At 50.4% G+C, this 19,831-nt stretch overlaps 2 long non-coding RNA genes across 2 annotated transcripts in view; both read left to right on the top strand.

Annotated features, from left to right (window-relative positions):
- The window catches only part of LOC115298888, a 380,495-nt gene that overhangs the window by 307,211 nt on the left and 53,453 nt on the right, over positions 1 to 19,831 (top strand). The gene's annotated exons all lie outside the window — the stretch shown is intronic.
- LOC115298889 lies at positions 3,012 to 4,811 on the top strand. Its single transcript, XR_003911885.1, has 2 exons — positions 3,012 to 3,265; positions 4,136 to 4,811. It is a non-coding gene; the product is annotated as an uncharacterized LOC115298889 (long non-coding RNA).

Here is a 19,831-nt window from a genome sequence, read left to right as displayed (position 1 = left end):
GGTGGACGGAAGAGGGGCAAGGAGAGGCGGCTGTACGCAGTGCCTCCTGCAAGAGGTGGGGACACCTAGACTTAAAAACATTTTTTTTTATGTTTTATTTTATATTAGAGCGAGACAGATCATGAGCAGGGGAGGGGCAGAGAGACAGAGGCAGAATCTGAAGCAGGCTCCAGGTTCCAGGCTCTGAGCTATCAGCACAGAGCCCGATGTAGGGTTCGAACTCACGAGCGGTGAGATCATGACCTAAGTTGACGTCGGATGCTTAACTGACTGAGCCACCCAGGCGCCCCAAGGGACACCTAGACTTTTATCAGTGGGGGTGGGGCAAAAGGGGTGCGAAATGTTCCAGAAGTAGAGCGGGTCACGCTTCAGAGACCCCGGATGGCTGGGGTTGGGGTGAGGGAGGGGCAGAAGTCAAGGGTGACTGCTGGGTCTCTTGCTTGAGGCGCTGAGCGCCCGGCAGTGGCGTTCGCTGACTTGGAAAGACATCAGAAGGAGCAGGCTGGGGTGGTGGGACGTGGGGGTTTTGGACTCAGAGGTTTGTAATTGCCGATTCTCTGTTCAAGTGGAGCCGCTGGTACTGAGTTCCGTGGCTGAGCCGGAGCTCCAGGGGCTGGTCGGGGCTGGAGAAGGAGGCCTTGCAACCAGGATACATTATAAGCTGTTTGCAGGGGAGACTCCTTCTTGCCGGTCTCTGCGTCTCCTCCTGCAGGCAGGTGTCCGTCGTGTCATGGAGGCATTTTCTCAGAGTCGTGGCCAAGCCCGGCACTGTGGTATTTTGAAAGTGTCCCATCCTCTGTGCCCCTCTTTGAGTCGAGTCACACTTTTAATTAAGTGTCCACTTACAATCTCAAGTGAAGGGGAAAAAACGCCCTAAGGAACTAGTCCCTGTCTGCACAGCACTGGAATTTTCAGTGGCTGCCCTCACTCTGCTTCTCTCTCTTTCTCTTTTGGTCTAAGATGTGCCAGGAACGTTTTCATTCTCAAGTCCTGATTGGCTTTGGAAATGGGGGTCTTGTGACAGAGTACATTTGGGAAGCTCTGTTCTCCAGAAGTGTTTTCTCAGGCATTAGAAACTGTCAATTGAAATGCAGCACAAGGGTCATCGGATTAGGGAAGATCTCCCGAGGAACTGATTCAGGACGCCCTTGTCCTCAGCGTGGCCTGACCGTGGATTATCTGTGTGACCTTGGGCAGGCACGCAGCTTCCTGTTACTGTGTTTGTGAAAACGGGAGGGGCTAATCCGTGCCTCGGGTGAGTGTCCGTGTAAATTGGACAAGATACTGTGTCTCAGGTCTGGAGAGTGTTATGCACATGTTACAAAATCCATCACTTCCTGCCGCCTCCATGAACACCACGCTAGCCTCGGACCCGTCATATGTTACTGTCATAGTTCCCCTGCAGTCTGTTCTTTTTTAAATAATTTAAACAGTTTTTATTTTATTTCATTAAATTTTTTTTTAACATTTATTCATTTTTGAGAGACAGAGAGAGACAGCATGAGTGGGTAAGACTCAGAGAGAGAGGGAGACACAGAATCCAAAGCAGGCTCTAGGCTCTGAGCTGTCAGCACAGAGCCTGACACGGGGCTCACATCCATGAACCACGAGATCATGACCTGAGCCGAAGTCGGATACTTAACCAACTGAGCCACCCAGGCGCCCCCCAAAATGTTTATTTTTGAGAGAGAGAGAGAGAGAGAACGTGAACGCACAAGTGGGGTAGGGGCAGAGAGAGATGGGTACAGAGGATCCAAAGCAGGTTCAGTACAGACAGCAGCGAGCCTGATGGCGGGGCTCAGACTCAACAACTGTGAGATCATGATCTGAGCTGGAGACAGACACTCAACTAACTGAGCCACCCAGGTGCCCCACCTGTTCAGTCTATTCTTAACAGCCAGAATGATGTTGTAAAAATATGTCACATCATATCACTTCTCTGCTCTGGACCCACTTACAGCTCCACATCCCACTGGTGGTGAAACCCAGAGCCTCCAATCTGCCACCTTCTGTCTTTCCTATCTGATTTCATCTCCTATTTAACATCCTCTGCTCAATCCACTTCAGCCATCCAGCCTTCCTGATGTTCCTGGAACACGCCAGGCAGATTCCTGTCCCAGGCCCTTTGCACTTGCTGTTTTCACTCTCTGGAAAGCCCTCTGTCAGACGGCCACATGTTTCCTCCCGCATGCCTGGTGGATCTTTAGTCAAAGATCCCTTTATTCAAGGGGTCCTTCGGAATCACCTGAACACGGATTCCCCCTTCCCTACATGTTCCTTATCTCCTTTCCATGTTTTCCTTTACAGTCTCCTGTATCAAACATATTTCTTATTTTTTCTTGTGTATTATTGTCTTCTTCCAGTGGAAAGGAAGGTGAGTGAGATTGGAGATATTTGGGGGGAGGGGTCTGTTTTGTTCACTGTTGTATTCCTCTTTCCTAGAATCAGGCTGGGCACCTGTAGGGGCTCAGTAGGAGCTCACTGTTGTTGAAAGAACGGGCAGATGAGGGCGTGGAAATGCAGCGTATTACAAGAATTTGCCCCAAGTTACAGTTCTGCTGGTGGCAGAACAGAATTAGAAGCCAGGCTGTTTAACACAAGGAGACACTGTGTCATCCAGACTCCTTTATTTTCTCAGCTGAAAAGTTTAGGTGATAATGTCATCCAGGGGGTTGTGAGAAGGAGAGACTATATGTACCCTTGTTGGTCCACACAGAACTCCAGACACCGGAGGCTTAAAAACTACAGACGCTTATTCCTCCCCGTTCTGGAGGCTGGAAGTAAAATCTGGACCCAGGTCACGCTGCTGGCGGAGCGGGCGTCTGGTGAGAGCCCCTTGCTGGTTCCACCAGGGCCATTTTCTGTGTCGTCCTCACATGACAGAGCGCTGAGGGGGCTCTGTGGAGTTCCTGTCTCAGGACACAAGTCCCATTCATGAGAACTCCGCTCTTGTGACCTCATTTCCTTCACAAAGCCTCACCTGCCACTGTCACCTGGGGGTGAGGTTTCAACATACGGGGTTGGAGGGCACGCAGATGGTCAGGCCAGAGCGGCCCCTTCCCCTCAGCCGAGTGCAGACTCCCGGGAGAGACCGGGTGTCTGAGGCTGAGTGAGAAGGGGCCGCTCACAGACACTTCTGTGTCCAGGGCCACACTGTACTGGCTTGCTTGCTGTCGGAGGTGGACAGCGGTGTGCAGGACCGAGGTGTCTCTGTGCTTCTGGACCCGGGGTTTTCTCTGATCTGGCGGCTCTGCGCTGCATGGAGGTGACCTGGCTGTGTGGGGAGGTGCTGTCCGGCACCCACCCTCCACTAGTGGGCGTCGCGGGTGGTGGTGGGGGAATCGTCCCCAGGCCCCATCCTTCCCAGGTTGGATCTGAGGCACCAGCTACAGGGGTCCATGGAGGGGCCCCGCAGGGCTGCACGCTGCGTGTGCATCGTGATGACAGCTCCGTGGCACGCTCGTGCTGACCTTCCCTTCTCCGTTCATCCCCCCCTCCCCCCTGCTCCTGGCTCCTAAGTCACTTCCCAGACATGTTACCTGCGTGCGCACCCACGTCTCAGGCCCTGCTTTCAGGGAAAGCCAAACTCCAAGTGCCTGCAGGGAGAGGGTGTGAGAGCAGACAGCCGGCTTCTGCTGTTTGCCCTGTGCCGCTGGCGTGGCCCTTAAGTCCCTGGTGCCTCCCTGGGTAGTAGAGACACTGCTGTGCCCGTCAGGCCGGGGAAGGAAGGGCTGCGTGCGGTTGGCATCCTCGTGCCGGGATCATCACAGACTGTTAAAAAATGGAAGCTACTATTAAGATGTGACCGAACATACTCTTAGTACCCATCTCTCTCATTCAGGGCAAGATAAGCATGTAAGGTCAAGGGCAGGAAGCAGGCATGTCCTGGGGGGGGGCGGGTCAGGGACCCCTGGACTCCTCCTCTCCTGAGCTGTGGAAGAGGGGGGTCCCGGTTCTTGCCCTGGAGACGGCATTTTCATGGCTCCTTGAGTATCTGCACTTCTGGTACGCTCCATCAACCCGGGGTGTTGATACGTGTCATATTTATAACTAACCCCCCCATGGAGTTTTCAACGTGACAGAAACTGGCATGAGTCCGTTATGTGGCTATAGGTTCTTTCCCCCTGTTTCACAGGGAAGAAATGTGAAGCCCAGAGAGGTCGGCTGACCTTTCCAAGGTCGCACAGCCGAGAAAGAACGAAGCTGGATTTGGACCGGGCCCGTTAGTTAGATTGCCTCTTTGCACGGGACTGGCAGAGCCTACGGAGCGGTCGGCCGCTGTGCCAGCAGACTCGGGGAAAGAGGCTCATCGGTTCCTTGTTTGGTAACCTAATAAATGACACATTTGTGGGACAGCCTCGCCCTAGAAGCTTCCGTCTTCTCCTCTCTCTGCAAGTTCTAACAGCCTGGGTTGCTGTTGGCCACTCGAGACCACCCCCCACCCCCCAGCCGAAGACCCTTGCTGCTGAGGAGAAGGCTGGGGTTTGACGAAGCTGAACGGCGAGGAGCCACAGAGTTTGAATGGCGAGGCTGCGACGGCTCCTGCCGTCAGGCAGGTGGGGAGACCACGCCAGACGCCAGAGGCCGCTCACGGTACCTGCTGCGCCCCTTCTCCTTGTCACCGTAGACGTACATGGTGGATTGGAAGTGGGAAATGGGAATTCGAAAATTACAGGCAAAGAATGGCAATTAGTTTAGCTAAAGCAAAAAGATGGCATTCGAAAAACCCAACATTTTGCTAAGTAAGTCAGTGCTGGGGAACAATTTTACCAGGAAGTAAAAATAAACTCGAGTTTGTAGGCGTTACGGAACATGTTATGTCTTTCTTCCTGAGTGTTTATGGCCCTGTTAGGGCGAGGGCTGTGCCGGGACCCGCTGGAGGCACCGCGTGGGCATTAGGGATGCAGGATGTGGCGTCGAATGGCCTGAGTTCTGATCCTGGCTCTTCCCCGCAGTGTAGCCTAGAGCAGGGCTTGAATCCTCTCAATTTCTGCGTCTGATGATTAGCCTTTCCCACAGGATGGCCCTGAGGACTAGGTGAGGTGCTGCATCTGTACTTAGCACAGCACCAGGCATGCGGCAAGCACCCAGTGACAACTGTGATGAAGACAGATTAATAAAGCAAAATCGTATGCCTCGTTTCAAAGATAGAGACACACTGATGCCACGAGGAGCACCTGGGTGGCTCAGTAGGTTAAGTGTCCCACTCTTGATGTCAGCTTAGGTCATGGTCTCACAGATTCACGGGATCGGGGCCCGCAGGGGGCCTGCTCAGGATGTGCACTCGCTCTCTCTCTCTTGCTCTCTCTCTGTGCCTTCCCCTTCTCTCTCTCTCTCAAAATGAATAAATAAACATTAAAAAAAGATGATGATATGAAAGTTGATGATTTTGTTATAAAAGCTGTTTTTCCTGCCGAAGAGTCCTGTCTGCCATAGCATAATTGTGAAGAACATCGATCTTGAGGTCAGACAGACAAGGCTTTAAATTTTCTTTCTGTGTACTGACCTCGGGCAGCCATTTAGTCTCTCTGCAACTTAGTTTTCTCATCTGTAAATTGGGAGTAGTAGTAGTAGTAGTACCAAAATCATGAGGTTGTGTGAGGATTAACAGAGGTAATGTTGGGAGGTCACTGCACACACCCATCAACGAATGTTATTGGTAGTCTCGACACGTCTCTGTGCATGTGTTCATGAATGCTATGGCGTGTAAAGATGTTGTTTTACCCAAAAGAATCAATTTTGTTGCTGCTTCTTAATGTCTGGATGGTAGAAATCCATAAGCTAACTCAAGTCGATTGGCAGTGTGTCAGTTCCAGTGGTGAAGGGAGAGGTTCTGAGGTCATGCTTAGGCTCAGTGGGAAAGAAATGCCCCAATTGATTAGTGATGTCTGTCAGTGGCACGGAAGTGGAGAATGGGGTTGCGTCTAATCCCATCTTGGTTCTTGGGCCCGAGACAATGGCCCTTCTATTCATTTGCACTAAGGAAAATTGCACTGACTTTGAAGCTGTGATACTGTTTACTTTCATCATCTCTCAGAAAGAGTAAAACGATTCTTCCAACACTTACTGAGTGCCAGCTCTGTGACAAAGCACATAGTAGGTTCCAGAGTTGCAGAATTGAGTAAGGTAGTACCCTTCATCCTGCAGGAGCCTCCAGTCTGATAGAGGAGACAGGCAGGGAGGGTCAGCAGACCCAGAGGGGAAATGATCAGGGGAATTGTAATGGCTCATTAGCTGGCTCAGTCTGCGAGGAGCCAGTCAGGACAGGTGCTGGGATTGGGACCAGAAATGGGGAGCCGCCCCAGGACAAGCAGGAAGGGCGGGCTGGGCTTGGCATCATGCATGGAGGGCACGGGGTGCAAGAGAGCAAGATGTGTTTGGGCAGGGTACCCGCTGGGTTGGGATGGTAGCTATGGCCAGAAATGAGGTGAAGCCATCTTGGAAATTGAGCTAAAGTCCTAGCAAAGGGCCTTGGGTCCTGGACCAGAGAGGCTTCTTCCTGTGTCCTTAAGTGATTGGCTTCAGACAGCACAAGTGAGCAGGGCTGGCCCACCAAGGTCTCTTAGAGGGTTCCTCTTCCTCTTCATCTCTGTTGTTTCCGTTCTGACTGGGACCTCTGTCTGTCTGTCTGTCTGTTTCCATCTCTGTTTCTCCTACCTTGTCACCACCTCTCCCTCCCACCTTTAATGCCTGGCTCTCTTGTTGTCTCCCTCTGTGTCTTAGTCTTGCATGTGTGTGGTTTGGACCTCTTTCTCCCCTTGACAAGTTCTTTGGCTCTGTGTTGTTTCCTCTCTCTTAGCAGGTGGGATTCTCTGGCATTTCTAAGTCTATTTTCAACACTTCGTAAGGCTTGATTTAAAGGAAAATCTGATTTTCACAGTTTGTGCATTGGTGCCTCAGGGGACTCTTACTTTGATTATGTCCTGGAAAGGGCATGACACAGCCCAGGCTCAGGGAGCCCTGAGGGGAGGGGGCTGGTGGGCTTTCAGCTCTTTCCTGTTGGATCACGGAGGGTCCAACAGTGTCCAGGCTCTCTGTGTCATGGTATAGTGCCACACTTGTTATTTTTCCTTCTTCATAGAACTCACTTGGGGAATCTCGTTAAAATGCAGAATCTGGTCCAGTAGATCTGTGGTGGGACCCAAATTCTGCATTTCTAACCGGCTCCCAGGTGCTGCCAGTGCTGGGGGTCCAGGGACCACACTTCAGGTAGCCAGGATGCAGCACCTGGGTCATGTAGGATCCCCCTGCCACCAAGGTCTCTCCTTGCCACTTGGCAGATGGATGTGCTCCTCCTCTGTGCTCCCACAGAGTCACACAGTCTTCTGTGATATTTCTCATGGGCTTCTACTCAGTGTAGAGCCTCGTCATTTTTCCGTTAGACTGGGCGCCATTTTCGGAAAATGAAAACAAAAAAGAACTTCCAGGCCAGTTAAGTACAGTGAGCCTGTTGCATGCCACCCACAATAACTGGTGCCTTCCTCCGTTTAGCGCTGCACCTCCATATAAAAAGCAGTGGCTGTTGCATCAACAGACCATCCTCCTGGCCTTGCCTGGTAGGAATGTGCTGCTTTGGGATCTTTTGAGGCCCCGAGCCAGCCCCCCCACTGGCAGGAGACATGGGATTTCCTTACCAGACTTCAGATGCACAAGCGATCTGTGTAACTTCCTCTGCTTTCTCCACTTTTTATAATGCATCTTGCTGTGCTCAGAGTCCCCACCCCGAGGAAGGCGTGGGCAGATACCTGGGACAGGAGTGTGAGAGATACTGGTTTTGCATCATTCTTTTAGGCTCAGTCCGTCTTGGCAAAGAATCAGCCAACTTCCAGAGCCTTCTCGGTGTGGTTTTTGTCCTCTGTCTGGGACCCTCTCCTCTACCTTCAGAAGGTGCTTGTCTGGGCTCATAAAGAAGTTCGGATGTTCCAAAGCCAAGGAGAGTGGTCTCGGTCCCCGTTCTGTCCTCTGACCTTTCTGGCCTTCACTGTGGGAGCCAGCGTCTCTTCTAGACCCTGCATATTCTGTGCTGGTGTCCAGGCAGAGCGGCCACTGTGCTGGTTAATTTTAGTGCTGACGTGACTGGGCCGAGGGAAGCCCAGACAGCTGGTGAGACATCATGTCTGGGTGTGTCCGTGAGGGTGTTTCTAGAAGAGATTAGTGTTTGAATCCGTACACACTGTAGAGAGGATCCTCCTCACCAGTGCGGTGGGACAGAATCCAGTCTGCAGAGGGTCTGACGAGACAGGTAGAAAACTGGATTTCTCTGGTGAAACGAAACCTGTGTCTACAGACAGAGATACATTTCCTATTTAGGATGTATGCATAGGTTCTGTTTCTTTGAAGGACACTAATGTATCTGTATTTGTCTTTATCTAATATCTATCTATCATCTATCTATCTGTCTGTCTGTCGGTCTGTCTATCTATCTAATCTATCAAGAGAAGGGGACTGTTGTCTCATGAAGAGCACTGAGAGCTTATTCTTGTTGGGGGAGTCAAAAGCTAGACATGGCTCCCCTCTCTTTGTGCTTCTGCCGTCACTGTCCCAGTCCTTCCCCAGGCACACGGTGCCCTGGCTGAGGAGAGAGGGCCCTCTTGTATTTCAGAACTGGTTGTAGTCACATCTGGTGCAGGGATGGGGTCCGAGCAGCGCATCCATCGATATGACCTCTTCTGATCACTGCAGAGGACGCAAGAGAGGCTCGGCCTCTACAAACTTTGATCAGATGCGAAACCCATTCAAACGGAGTGAGCTCTTCTGAAGGACCATCCTCAGTGGCCAGAAGCGAGTTCTGTCTCAGAGTCTGGAGCCTGGGTCCTGAGAGGCAGGCCCAGGGCCGCGACTTCCTGCAGGCGTGACCAGGCCGCGGTGGGGACCCTGGGGCAGCTCGTTTCACCACGAGGCACTGTGGACTCCTGCTTCTAACTCTCGCTTCCTGAGGCAGAGTCAGCAGGCCCCTCTCATGGCCTCTCAGTTCTCCAGCTGGAATTTCTGGAGGCCACTGGGAGGCCGCTTCCATTTCCGCTGCCTTCCAGCCCTCCGCTCCGTTCACAGCTCATGAATGAACAAGCAGCGGTGTCTCCCTGGTGGTGTGGGCGCCCCACTGCCCCGGGCGCTCGCCGTGGGCAGAGGGCGCAGGTGTCCCGAGGAGACTGGGTGAGCTGTGGGTGGCCGGGCAGACGCTGGGCTTGGCTCTGGGAGCTCAGACTCCGAACACGGGGCTGAACCATCTGAGGCTCCTCTGGGAAACAGGTTGTGCCGCTCTCCCTTCTCCCTCTCTGGGCTCATGCATATTCATCAGGAGAACAACTCCAGGCCGAAGATAATGATTCATGCAGGAAGTGCCATTCTGAACATTATTATCTGGGAGTGACAAATGAATTTCTAATTTAACATGTGTATTGCACAAATAGATCACAAGAACTTTAAAGTCAAAAGCATCCTTTGGAGTCATGCAACTTCTGTTGTAATGTAGCGTAAAATGATAGAGGAAGAGCATCTCCCCACTGGTGGGCTGTGCAAAGCTGTTCTCTTCAAAGCAGAGGAGAAATGAAAGGGGGTGTGATTTCAAACACTGCTTGAGTCTACAATAGAAGCCAGTAACAATGGCCAAGAACAGAACAACAGTGACAGCAACAAAGAGCCACCACTGGCAGGAGCACCATCATTGTTTCCAGTTATTACTTGGGGATGAGCAGAATGCCCCCCCACCCCCCTGCCCACAGCAGAAATGCAGTGGAGGCCACTTGGGTTCATTGGCTGCTTGGTGAGAATCAGAGGGCAGTAACTTCAAGGCGAGACGGAGGAGGTGATGGTGGAATTGATTTGAGTTGCATTCCAATGCCAATTTCATGTTGAAATGTTAATTTATAGCACGATAATGTGATAGCTACACTATCTGCCCGTCAGCAAAGACTGGCCACTTCCAGCTTGTCAAAGCTGACAGTCGGGCATGAAATGGCTACTGTCAGGGAGTGGCAGCTCTTTGAAGACTAAGTCTTAAGCCATTTCTTAACGTTCTGTATCCCTGTCTTCACTGCCCGCTCCCCATCCCTTTTCTTTCCTGAATCGGCTTCCCATCCCTCCACCTGCTGCAGCGTTCCTGCGAAGCCCATGGAAAACTTCTTCTTGGAACCTGGATATCTGCTCTAGGGTTTTCTTTTCTGGGCTAATAATGACACATTAGGATGTTTACCAGGTACGAAGCAGTGTGATAAAGCACATGACCTTTATGATCTCAATAAACTGTCACAGCAATCACTGACAAAAATGTTAGTATCCCAAGGAAATTGAGGTTGTAAGAGGTGGAATCACATGCCCATGTTCACATGAACAGCTTGTGACTGACAGAGGCAAGAGTAGAGACCGACCAGGTCTGCTTGACTATAGACCTCACCCTGTTTACTACTAAGCTCTAAGACCTAATGTCAGAGAACGGATTCTTTTTAGGAAAGAGTGCGTGAGTCTTGACCCTGTGAAAGCCTGGTGCAGGACCTCCCATAGAGCTGGTGAGTCAGGTCCCCTGGCCACCTCCATCTGCTTCCCACTCTGTGAGATGGAGTGCTGAGGGGACCAAGGACGTGTGCCCGTCTGGGACCCATATTCCCTCCCCACCATCTCTGGGAGGACCAGGCTTTACAACCTCCCAGCTCAAGCTCAGCAGAACAGCTTTTGCTCTTCTCTCAGTAATTTCAGATCCCACTGGGTCTCCTGGCCCAGATTCAACCAATCACTGAGGCCAGGGGACCTGGTGTTCTCATTGGCCGGGCTGAGTCACGTGCTTAGTGTTGGCGGTGTGGAGGAAGTCCTCCCCTGAATGGTGTAGTCTGAGAGTAAGAGAAAGGTGGTGGTCCCTCTCAGCACCAGGGGGTGTTGTGGCTGGAAGAAGGGAAAAGAGATGTCAACCAGACAAAACCAGCAGGTAGCCAGTGCTCTCGTCAAGTCTCTCTCTGCCTCCTAGATCCTCTGGGGTCTAATGGTTCTGGGAGAGAGAGAGCAATCTGAGGAGAGACGTTGGAGGGAATGGAAAATAGAGAGAAAGATAGAAGGATCCTTTCAGAGAGGTTTGCTCAGGGATGGAGACACAGAATTTGAAAAGAACCAGAAAGATTTCCCTTCGACTCCTCAAGAGAAAGACAGAACACACAGGAAGAAATGCGTGGAAAGCCCAGCCATGGCTGGTTCCTGCTCCCCATACTGCATGGGCCAGTGATCTTTGGGTTTTGTTCTGCAGATGCCTAAAGCTCTGGGTCCGTTCCTCGGGTGCTTGTAGAGGGCCTTGCGGAGTGGGATTTGGAGGAAGCTCAGTGGGTGGAGCTCAGATGCCCTGCACCCCCACCCAGCTTCGGTCTCCGTTCTGTCCTCTTTTCAGTGCATTTCCAGATAAGACCTTGTGCGAGGTGCGGGAAGGATTCCTCTCCCAGACACAGGTCTACACCGAGATAGTCTCAAGAAGAAAGTCTCTCTGCTTACGTCTGTCTCTCGGTGTTTAACCCACTGCCCAGTGCACCACCTGTCCAGCTGTCAAATGGCACTGAAACCAGGGGAAAGCAGTAGAATAGAATTATGACTGGAAAACCTTAAGCCACAGAAAGGAAGCCGAGGGCTTTGGGGCACGCGGAGAGCTGCCAATGCCCTTCACGGTAGTGTGACCACACAGGCTTGTGTACAGACAGATGCCCATTTCCTGCTCGTTCTTTGGCAATGCCCCAGCTCTCACTGAAGAGGTAAGATATTGGTGATGGGCCACTGGTTAATAATAGCATTGCTCTTCCAACATTTATCAAGAGTCAGGTACTTGTGCATTATCTCATTTAATGCTCATAATGGCCCCGCGAGGTGGATATTCTAATTATTTTGCTTCCTTCACGGGCTGGAGAGATTAAGTAAGGTGGCCAAGGTCATGCCTCTGATAGGGCAAGCTGGGATACAAATCCACCACTCTGATTCCAGGGTCATAGTACTCAAGCACTCTGGTATTTGCTTACCACCTGGAGGTGTGTTTTCGTTAGTCTTGCAAAAGCACCTGTGGCTTAGAGGTCAGGCACTAGTGAGAGGAGCCCTGATGAACTGAGTCACCCCAGCTGGCCAGGACACAAGTGATGGAAGAGTCCTTGTAGGAATCGTCTCTTCATCTAGGACAAAGACTCTGGGGAATGAGCCTTCAGGTCCCTTGAGGGTCACTGGGAAGAGGCATTATCTTTGGTGGAAGTTTGAGGGGTAGAAACAGAAGTACCCCGTCTTCTTCAAGTAGACAGATTTCTGTGCAGTATGAAGGACGAATTTTCTAGAAGGCCCCTCCTCAGATGTTGATGTGCACAAGAATCCCTTTGAGAACTTGGTAGAACACACATTCACGGGCCGCACACCCAGAGATTCTGATTCAGTAGGTCTGGGGTGAGTCCTGACCATTGCGTTTCTAGGAAGCTCCCAGATGCTGCTCTTCCCCAGACCACAGGTTGACTAGTGGTTGACACCCTAGACCAAAGGTCAGGAAACTTTCTCTGTAAACAGCCAGAGAGTGTATATTCTAGGCTTTGTGGGCCAGTCAGTGTCACAGCTGTCCACCTCTGCCATTGCAGTGCAAGAGCAATTATAGACAGAATATAAATAAATGAGCAAGTGTTCCAATAAAACTTTATTTACAAACACAGGCAGCCAAGCTCTTCTGCATCAGTTAGCAAGTGTCTGAGCTGACAGTAACAGAAATCACTGTTTAGTTTAATGAGGCAAGGAGTTTATTACCTTCCCCTTTGCAGGCTCCCACTGAGCCGTTAGGACCACAGGCCATTTCCTTGTCCAGTGTTACTGATGCTTTAAGAACGGCCCAAGTCTCCTTTCTGCAAAGTCATCTCTGATGCCCGATCTGCATCCTTGATCTCAGCTGGAAGGAAACAAACAGGGATGTGCTCCATCTTTGCCTGTGGGGTGTCTGATGCACGTGAGCGGCCCTCCTCTGAAGCCGGAAGATGTCCCCATACGTGGGACTCCTAAGAGACCCAGAATGCCAGTCAGGCATTCACATCTGAGTGAGCACCGTCCTCCTGTGTCACTCACGTCAGCATATCTGCCCTGAGAGTGTTGATGGACCCAGACAGTGTGCAGAGTGCCAGGGAGAGGTTCAGACCTGGCCAGCCGAGCCAGCACGTTAGAACAAGGACCATATGATTCAGCCCCACTCAGGGCCAAACTCATGTTGCCCAGATGCCAGAAAATGCACCTCTCCAAGAAAAGAGGCTTTTCCAAATTTGTTTTAACTATTAGTTTGAGAGAACAGCAGCTGAGTGTCAAAAATAATCCAAAATGTGGTCTGTTGGATAAGAGGGAACTGATACATATTCTCTCTCCATAGAATTCCTTGGGCCAGCCTCCTTCTGCTCCTAACCCCTGAGAACCTCTACCAGACACACACACACACATGCATGCGCACGCCCACACATGTGTGCACAGAGGTTTTGTGAAAGGATATTTCTCAGGCACACTCATGCAATCTCCAGAGAACCTGGCTTGGAGCCCGTGGATTCAGGAGCATCGCTGAGATTACGCTGCAGCCGTGTGTGGGAGGCCTTGTTCCATTGGCCACCCTGGGCCAGACATGGTGGTCTGACCGTGGGGCACTGGGCATGGGATGCTGGGTAAGAATCCCTGCCTTTCTTGCATCTGGGAGCTGAGCATTCCTGTTACCCCTCTCTTCAGTGAGGATTCCCTCGGCAGCCAGGTTCATTTCCAAGTCTTGCCCAGGCCCAGCTGATTGGTTGAGTTGTTTGGTGCACCATGTGCCTGTGCCCTTGTCGCAGGGGCTGCTGGGAAAATGTCTGAGGGTTCTGTCCCAAAGTAGAGAAACCTTCCAACAGGGGAAGAATATGCAGGGGACAGAGTGGTCAAAGAGAATTTAGTGCCCACGCCAGCGTACGTTCTAAGACGGCTCTTTGTGCACCTAGGGCCCGGTCCACCTTCCTTCTCCTTTCCTCTCTGTGCAGATCAATTTCAAGTGCTCACCCGCATTCTCTCCGTTCCTTAGTCCTCAAGTGCCACTCCTACCGCTGGCTTCTCAGGAGCCTAGTTTCTCCTAAAAACAGAATTCAGATTACTAGTAGCACAAAATCTGCCTTCCTATTTCCTGAGGAGAAGGGAGTCTTCAGTTTCTAAAGACTCATGGCGGGAAGCAAAAAAAAAAAAAAAAAAAAATTGAAAGAGAGAATATGAGTTGAGCGATTCATATCGTAACGTAGGTTAACTTCGGCTCATCTAAAAATCAAAATTGAAAACAAATTGGTTTAAATTGCAGCAAGACAGCTTCCTGGGTTTCAGGCTGGCGGCAACATGGAATTTGGCTCCCGGAGGGCCTCGGGGGAGTGGCTGGAGCCACCAGATTGGCCGGCGTAATTACACCACCTAGCACGAGAGGAGTAGATGAACGTTGTCCACGTGTCCCAGCCCGTGTGCGATGACGGCGCAGAGCCGGCCGTCCGGTGAGCACAGGCACTCAAGTGCGAGCTGTCCGGTGGGCGGCAACAGCCAGCTGGCGCCGGAACGAAGGACCGGTTCTCGGACAGCGTATCTCCTGCCTCTTAGCCCTTCTCGACCCAAATAAGTTGTGTGATTGCTCAAGAAATCGAAATTGCCAAAGAGAAAAGTTGGGGAAGGGGGCAGTGCTCTTAATATTTTCTCTGACTCTTACTTAAACATTGGCAACTTTCTTGAGACTATAAATATCATTGGGGCCCAGCCATTTCTCTCTTTGTAGTCTTTGAAAATTAACTCAGTCCACAGGCGCCGCGATCACCGCCAAAACTCTCAAGTGTGGGCTCTTCCTCCACACTGACAAAAATAACAGTTAATTAGGCTGCAACACCCAAAGGAAAGTGAACTCACGCCACCAATCGCAGGGCGGCATGCAGAACGTCGCCATGACAACCGGCATTTACAGCTCTTCAATTTTAATATATCAAAGGCTAGGGATAATTTCCCAGTGAGAATACATGAGGGTGGATTTTCCCCCCCTTCCTCATTCTTTCTGCCAGTCTTTTGCCAGCACGGGAGCTCTATTCCTGTGGCAACAGGTTTAAAAGGAAGAGAAGGCTTGCGAAAGCATCGAACACCTGGTGTGGTTCTGGCGATGCCGTATGCCCCAGGAGGCCCCCGGGGGCCCAGGGAGGTTGGGCACAGCATCCTTCTTAGAGTGTGGGCTCCCGGGGAAGAAGGCAGGCAGGTCAAATGTGAGCTGTGGACCTTCTCCCCTGATTCCAGGTGAACTTGCTCTTCTCATGAACTTTCTTCCCTCCCTCTATCCTCTCCTTCCCTTTCTGTTCCTTCCTTCCTTCTCCCCTCCTGCATTCCCTCCTTCCCTCCCTTGCTTTGTGGAATGCTCAATCAGGTTCCAGGCACCTGATCAGCATCTTCTCAGTTACTATACACAACTACCCTGCGACTTAAATATGCCTTTATACACGAGGGCATAGAGATGAAGAGGGGTTAAATGCCCTAGTCACACAGTCAGTTGCAGAGCCCAGATTTGAACCAGGTCAGACCTCACAATTCAGGGCTCTTGTACTCCCTGTCTCATCAGCATTGTTAAAATGAACTGCCTATCAATAGAAGTGAAGAAATTTGTTATTCTCACCATTGCCCTCACCCACCATGTATTAGTCTGCTGTTGCTTCATAACAAGCACCTACAGAGTCTCGATGGCACACAGTAAGAGGTGTCTATCTCACTTCAGCATAGAGTGACTCTGATCCCCCTGTGTTTCTTCTGGGGCCCAGGCTAAAGGGGAAGGTGCTGTGCAGGGACAGCTCTTCTCATGGTTATGACAGAATCGTACAGGGTATGCCCAACCACAAATGCACATTTCATATCCCTCCTGTGTTCTGGCTGCTGATAATCCCGTTGGCCAAAGAAAGTCACATGGTTGAGCCCAAAGCCATATAGTAGCAAAATACACCCTCCCTTTTGTGGGAGGAATTGCAAAGTTTGTAGCAAGGGTGTAGATACAGGGAAGGGTGAAGAACTGGGGCCCAAGAGACCATTCTACACAGTCAGTCTCTCTACTCTCACCCTCTTCCTCCTCCTCCTCAGCTTCATTACCTCTGAGGGCCAGACTTCTCTTTATCTTGATCTATGTTTAAGTAATAAGTGATTTCTTTACCAGCTCTTCAAGAATGTTAGTCATTACTGGAGCCACTCATCATTCAAGGGGATGAAGGTTTCCATAAACATTTTTTAAAGAACCTTATAAATTGGTTTATCACAATTTTAAAAAGCATTGTGGTGACTGCAGTTCAATATACTAAGTTTCTTTAGAATTACTATGTGTTTTACTTTATGCATCTAAAAACCTGGGTTTCTGTCTGAGATAGGCTTCACCAGACAGTCGAACATTTCCTTTGCACTAAACATTTAAGATCCCGTGGTCTTCATCCTGTTTCCCCTGGCATGAGACATCAGCATGATTTGTGATCATGGCCATGCACATTTATAGAAAGCTTTACAATTTACAAAGCCCCTCCCCCGCCCCCGACCCACCCAGATCTTTACATTTCATCTGCATTGCCATGGGGACCCGCACATGTCATGGAAGGTCAGGTTTCTAAACCTCTCCCAGTATTAAAAAGCCATTCTGGTAAATGAGGCATTTATCAGAAATTGTGATAACCTTAAGTATCTGAGCCTCATAAGTGCGGAGTAGTCAATTTTACCTTGAGAATAGTCTGAAAATATAAGAAAGTAGACTCTTAAAGTTTGTTTATTTCGAGAGAGGGAGAGTGAGCAGGGGAGGGGCTGGGAGAAGGGGAGCGAGAACCCCCAGCAGGCTCTGTGCTGTCAGTGTGGAGCCCGATGCGAGGCTCGGTCTCAGAACCGTGAGACCACGAGCTGAGCCACATCAGGCTCAGGTGCCCCATTAGACTCTTATTTTTTTAAAGAAATAAAAACTATTTAAATTTTGTATGCATGCTATAACTATCTACAACGTATTCTAAAAATACCTTACGTGTTCAGTAACAATCCCAAATAAGGCAAATCTTGATATAGATATTTTGATATCTATTGAAAATGCAGGATTTTTTTTTTTTTGGTTCAGCCCAGTACATTACCAAAGACAGCAGAACTCTGCCTGTTAGAGATCTTTAAAGCACCTGCTTTAATGAACAGATCGAGATGAAAGCATTGAAATTTGTATATCCATTTTGTTGACAATTGAACAATTACCAAGTACTCTCAAAAACTTGGCTTAAACATCCCTTTGCAGTTTGTGGACATATACTATGACCTGGAGGGAAACATTTATTTGCCTTTTTTTTTTTTCTTTTGTCGGATCTTATTCCCCACTATAGTCTAGCATTTAGCGTGACACCTGCTATGGGTAGATGTTCAATAAATATTAGTTGCATGAATGGACAAGTGAATGAATGGATGGATGGATGGACGGATGGGAATGTTTGGAAGGGCACACCCCAGCTCTGGAATAGCTCAGATGGGTTCGTTGAGTCAGAATCTGTGGGTCTCCCCCTGTTTGTAGGAGGCCCTGCAGAGAGAGGAGGGCCGGGCCTGGAGTGAGCAGAAAAGCAGCAGATGAAAAGCCCAGTCTTGCTGCAGAGGCACACTGGCACCTCGCGATTATTTCTTTTCTCTAATACAATGTGAAGAGTGCTAATGGGATTAGCCTTTTGTGATGAATACTAATATGATATGAAAACAAATGCTAATATACCATGTGAAATTGCCAACAAAGGAGAAAATTGCTAATAAAATTCAGTAGACCTCCGTGACAAATGCCTCGTACATCCCTCTGGCCTGGCCAGGGCTGTCTAGCAGCCCAGCAGCGACTGCGGAGAAGCCACAGCGTATGCGTTGCTTGGTGATGGGTGGATTCCCATCGCTTCCTCGGAGACTGCCTCCGTGTGGCCACGTGGGGAGTTGAGAGAAGGCAGGAGATACACACCAGCATGTGCACAGGGGTTCACAGCGCCTGCAGGACCCAGCCGGGAGGTCTCCGTAAGGAAGTTAGAACGTGCCCTGCCTTGCGCTTTTGTGACTTTGAGCTCTTCTGGGATTCTGCCCAGTCTGTTGTGCTGGTTGGCCTTGCTCCAACCGTATGCACTGGGTCAGGGAGCCATGCAAATGGAGATGTAGACACAGAGAAAAGTGACTTGCCTCTGGACACAAATAGCACCATTGGGGCAAGAATCTACTTCTGGGTTTTTTTTTTTTAATGTTTTTTAATTTATTTTTGAGAGACAAAGAGAGACAGTGTGAGCAGGGGAGGGTCAGAGAGAGAGGAAGATACAGAATCTGAAGACAGGCTCCAGGCTCTGAGCTAGCTGTCAGCACAGAGCTCAATGCACGGCTCAAACCCACAAACTGTGAGATCATGACCTGAGCCGAAGTCAGATGCTTAACCGACTGAGCCACCCAGGCGCCCCAAGATTCTACTTCTAGATTACCTTCCTCCTCTCTCTCCTCACTGCCATTTCTTCACCTCCACCTTCTCTTCTTCCATGTTTTTGTCTTCTATCTCCTCTCCGTCTCTTTCCATTCTGCCAGAAAACTGATCTTCTGTCCCTTTGCTTATGGCAGATGATGGCTTCAGTAATAGCTTAGATTGATGAAAAAAAATGGATCTGTACCATGCAGGAAGTTCTGGTCTCAGGTTTGGGACCAGCAGTGGCCACACAGTGTTTTAACTCAAATGGATACTGCAGAAGACTCTTGCAAAGTAGAAACTAGATGCGGTTCTTCTTTTTTTTTTTTTTTTAAATGTTCTTTTATTTGTTTTTGAGAAACAGAGACAGCACAAGCAGGGGAGGGTCAGAGAGAGAGGGGGACACAGAATCTGAAGCAGGCTCCAGGCTCTGAGCTAGCTGTCAGTGGGGCTTGACGCGGGGCTCGAACCCACGAACCATGAGACCATGACCTGAGCCGAAGCTGGATGCTTAACCGACTCAGCCACCCAGGCGCCCTGATGCGGTTCTTTAAGTAGAAGAACGATGGAAGAAACAGGAAGAGAAAGTGAAGATAAGACACTAAGGTTTTCTGATGACCATGATTCCTGGCACAGTTGCCTTAACATGGGGGAGTGGAGGGAGCCCCCCACAGAAGTGGCCATGCGGTGCTCAGGACAGGAGAGAGGACAGAGCCGGCAGAGGGGAGAACGTGAGTCTTTGGCTGTCAAACCGCCCCAGCAAATGTGTTGGAAAGATAAAGGGCATCGCAGGAAAGAGGAAAAGAGCTGCAGGGACTGTGGCCATTTGGAAGGGCAAGTGCGCCGGAGTGAAAGAAGAAAATGGACACAGAAACGACATTGAGAACAGAATAAAGTTGGCTGGCAATGGGCAAGACAAAACAGGAGGGAGATGTCAAGAGAACATTCCAGGAGAGAAAGGGGCCGCCTTGAGCAGTTTGGAAGGAAGCAAGTGGAGGAGGCAGCGGGAGCAGTGGGAGGAGGGCAGCCCAGGCAGGGCGGGGCTCCGAGGGAAATGACTGCACAGCACTGACCTGCCAGAGAGGACTGTGGCCGCTGAGTCCTTGTCTGTGGATTTGGGGTCAAGTTCGGAGAAGGAGGAAGAGGAGCTGGAGGAGGAGGTCCAGGAGGAGGAGGATGAAGAGGAGCCGGAGAAAGAAGAGGAGGAGAAGGAAGAAGAAGAGGAGGAGGAGGAGGAGGAGGAGCTGGAGGAGGAGGTCCAGGAGGAGGAGGAAGAGGAGGAGGAGAAGAAGGAGGAGGAGGAAGAGGACCCTTCTGACTACTTGGCTGAAGCCTAAGTGAAGATGGAACGGGAAGATGGAGAGTGAGAGAATGGAAGTGTCCCTTAGTTGTCCCGAGACTGGGAGGGGGGGG

The sequence above is a fragment of the Suricata suricatta genome, chromosome 8 (assembly GCF_006229205.1).
Source record: "Suricata suricatta isolate VVHF042 chromosome 8, meerkat_22Aug2017_6uvM2_HiC, whole genome shotgun sequence".
Taxonomy (NCBI): domain Eukaryota; kingdom Metazoa; phylum Chordata; class Mammalia; order Carnivora; family Herpestidae; genus Suricata; species Suricata suricatta.
Note: the sequence above shows the minus strand (reverse complement) of the source record. Positions and strands in the feature narration are given on the sequence as shown.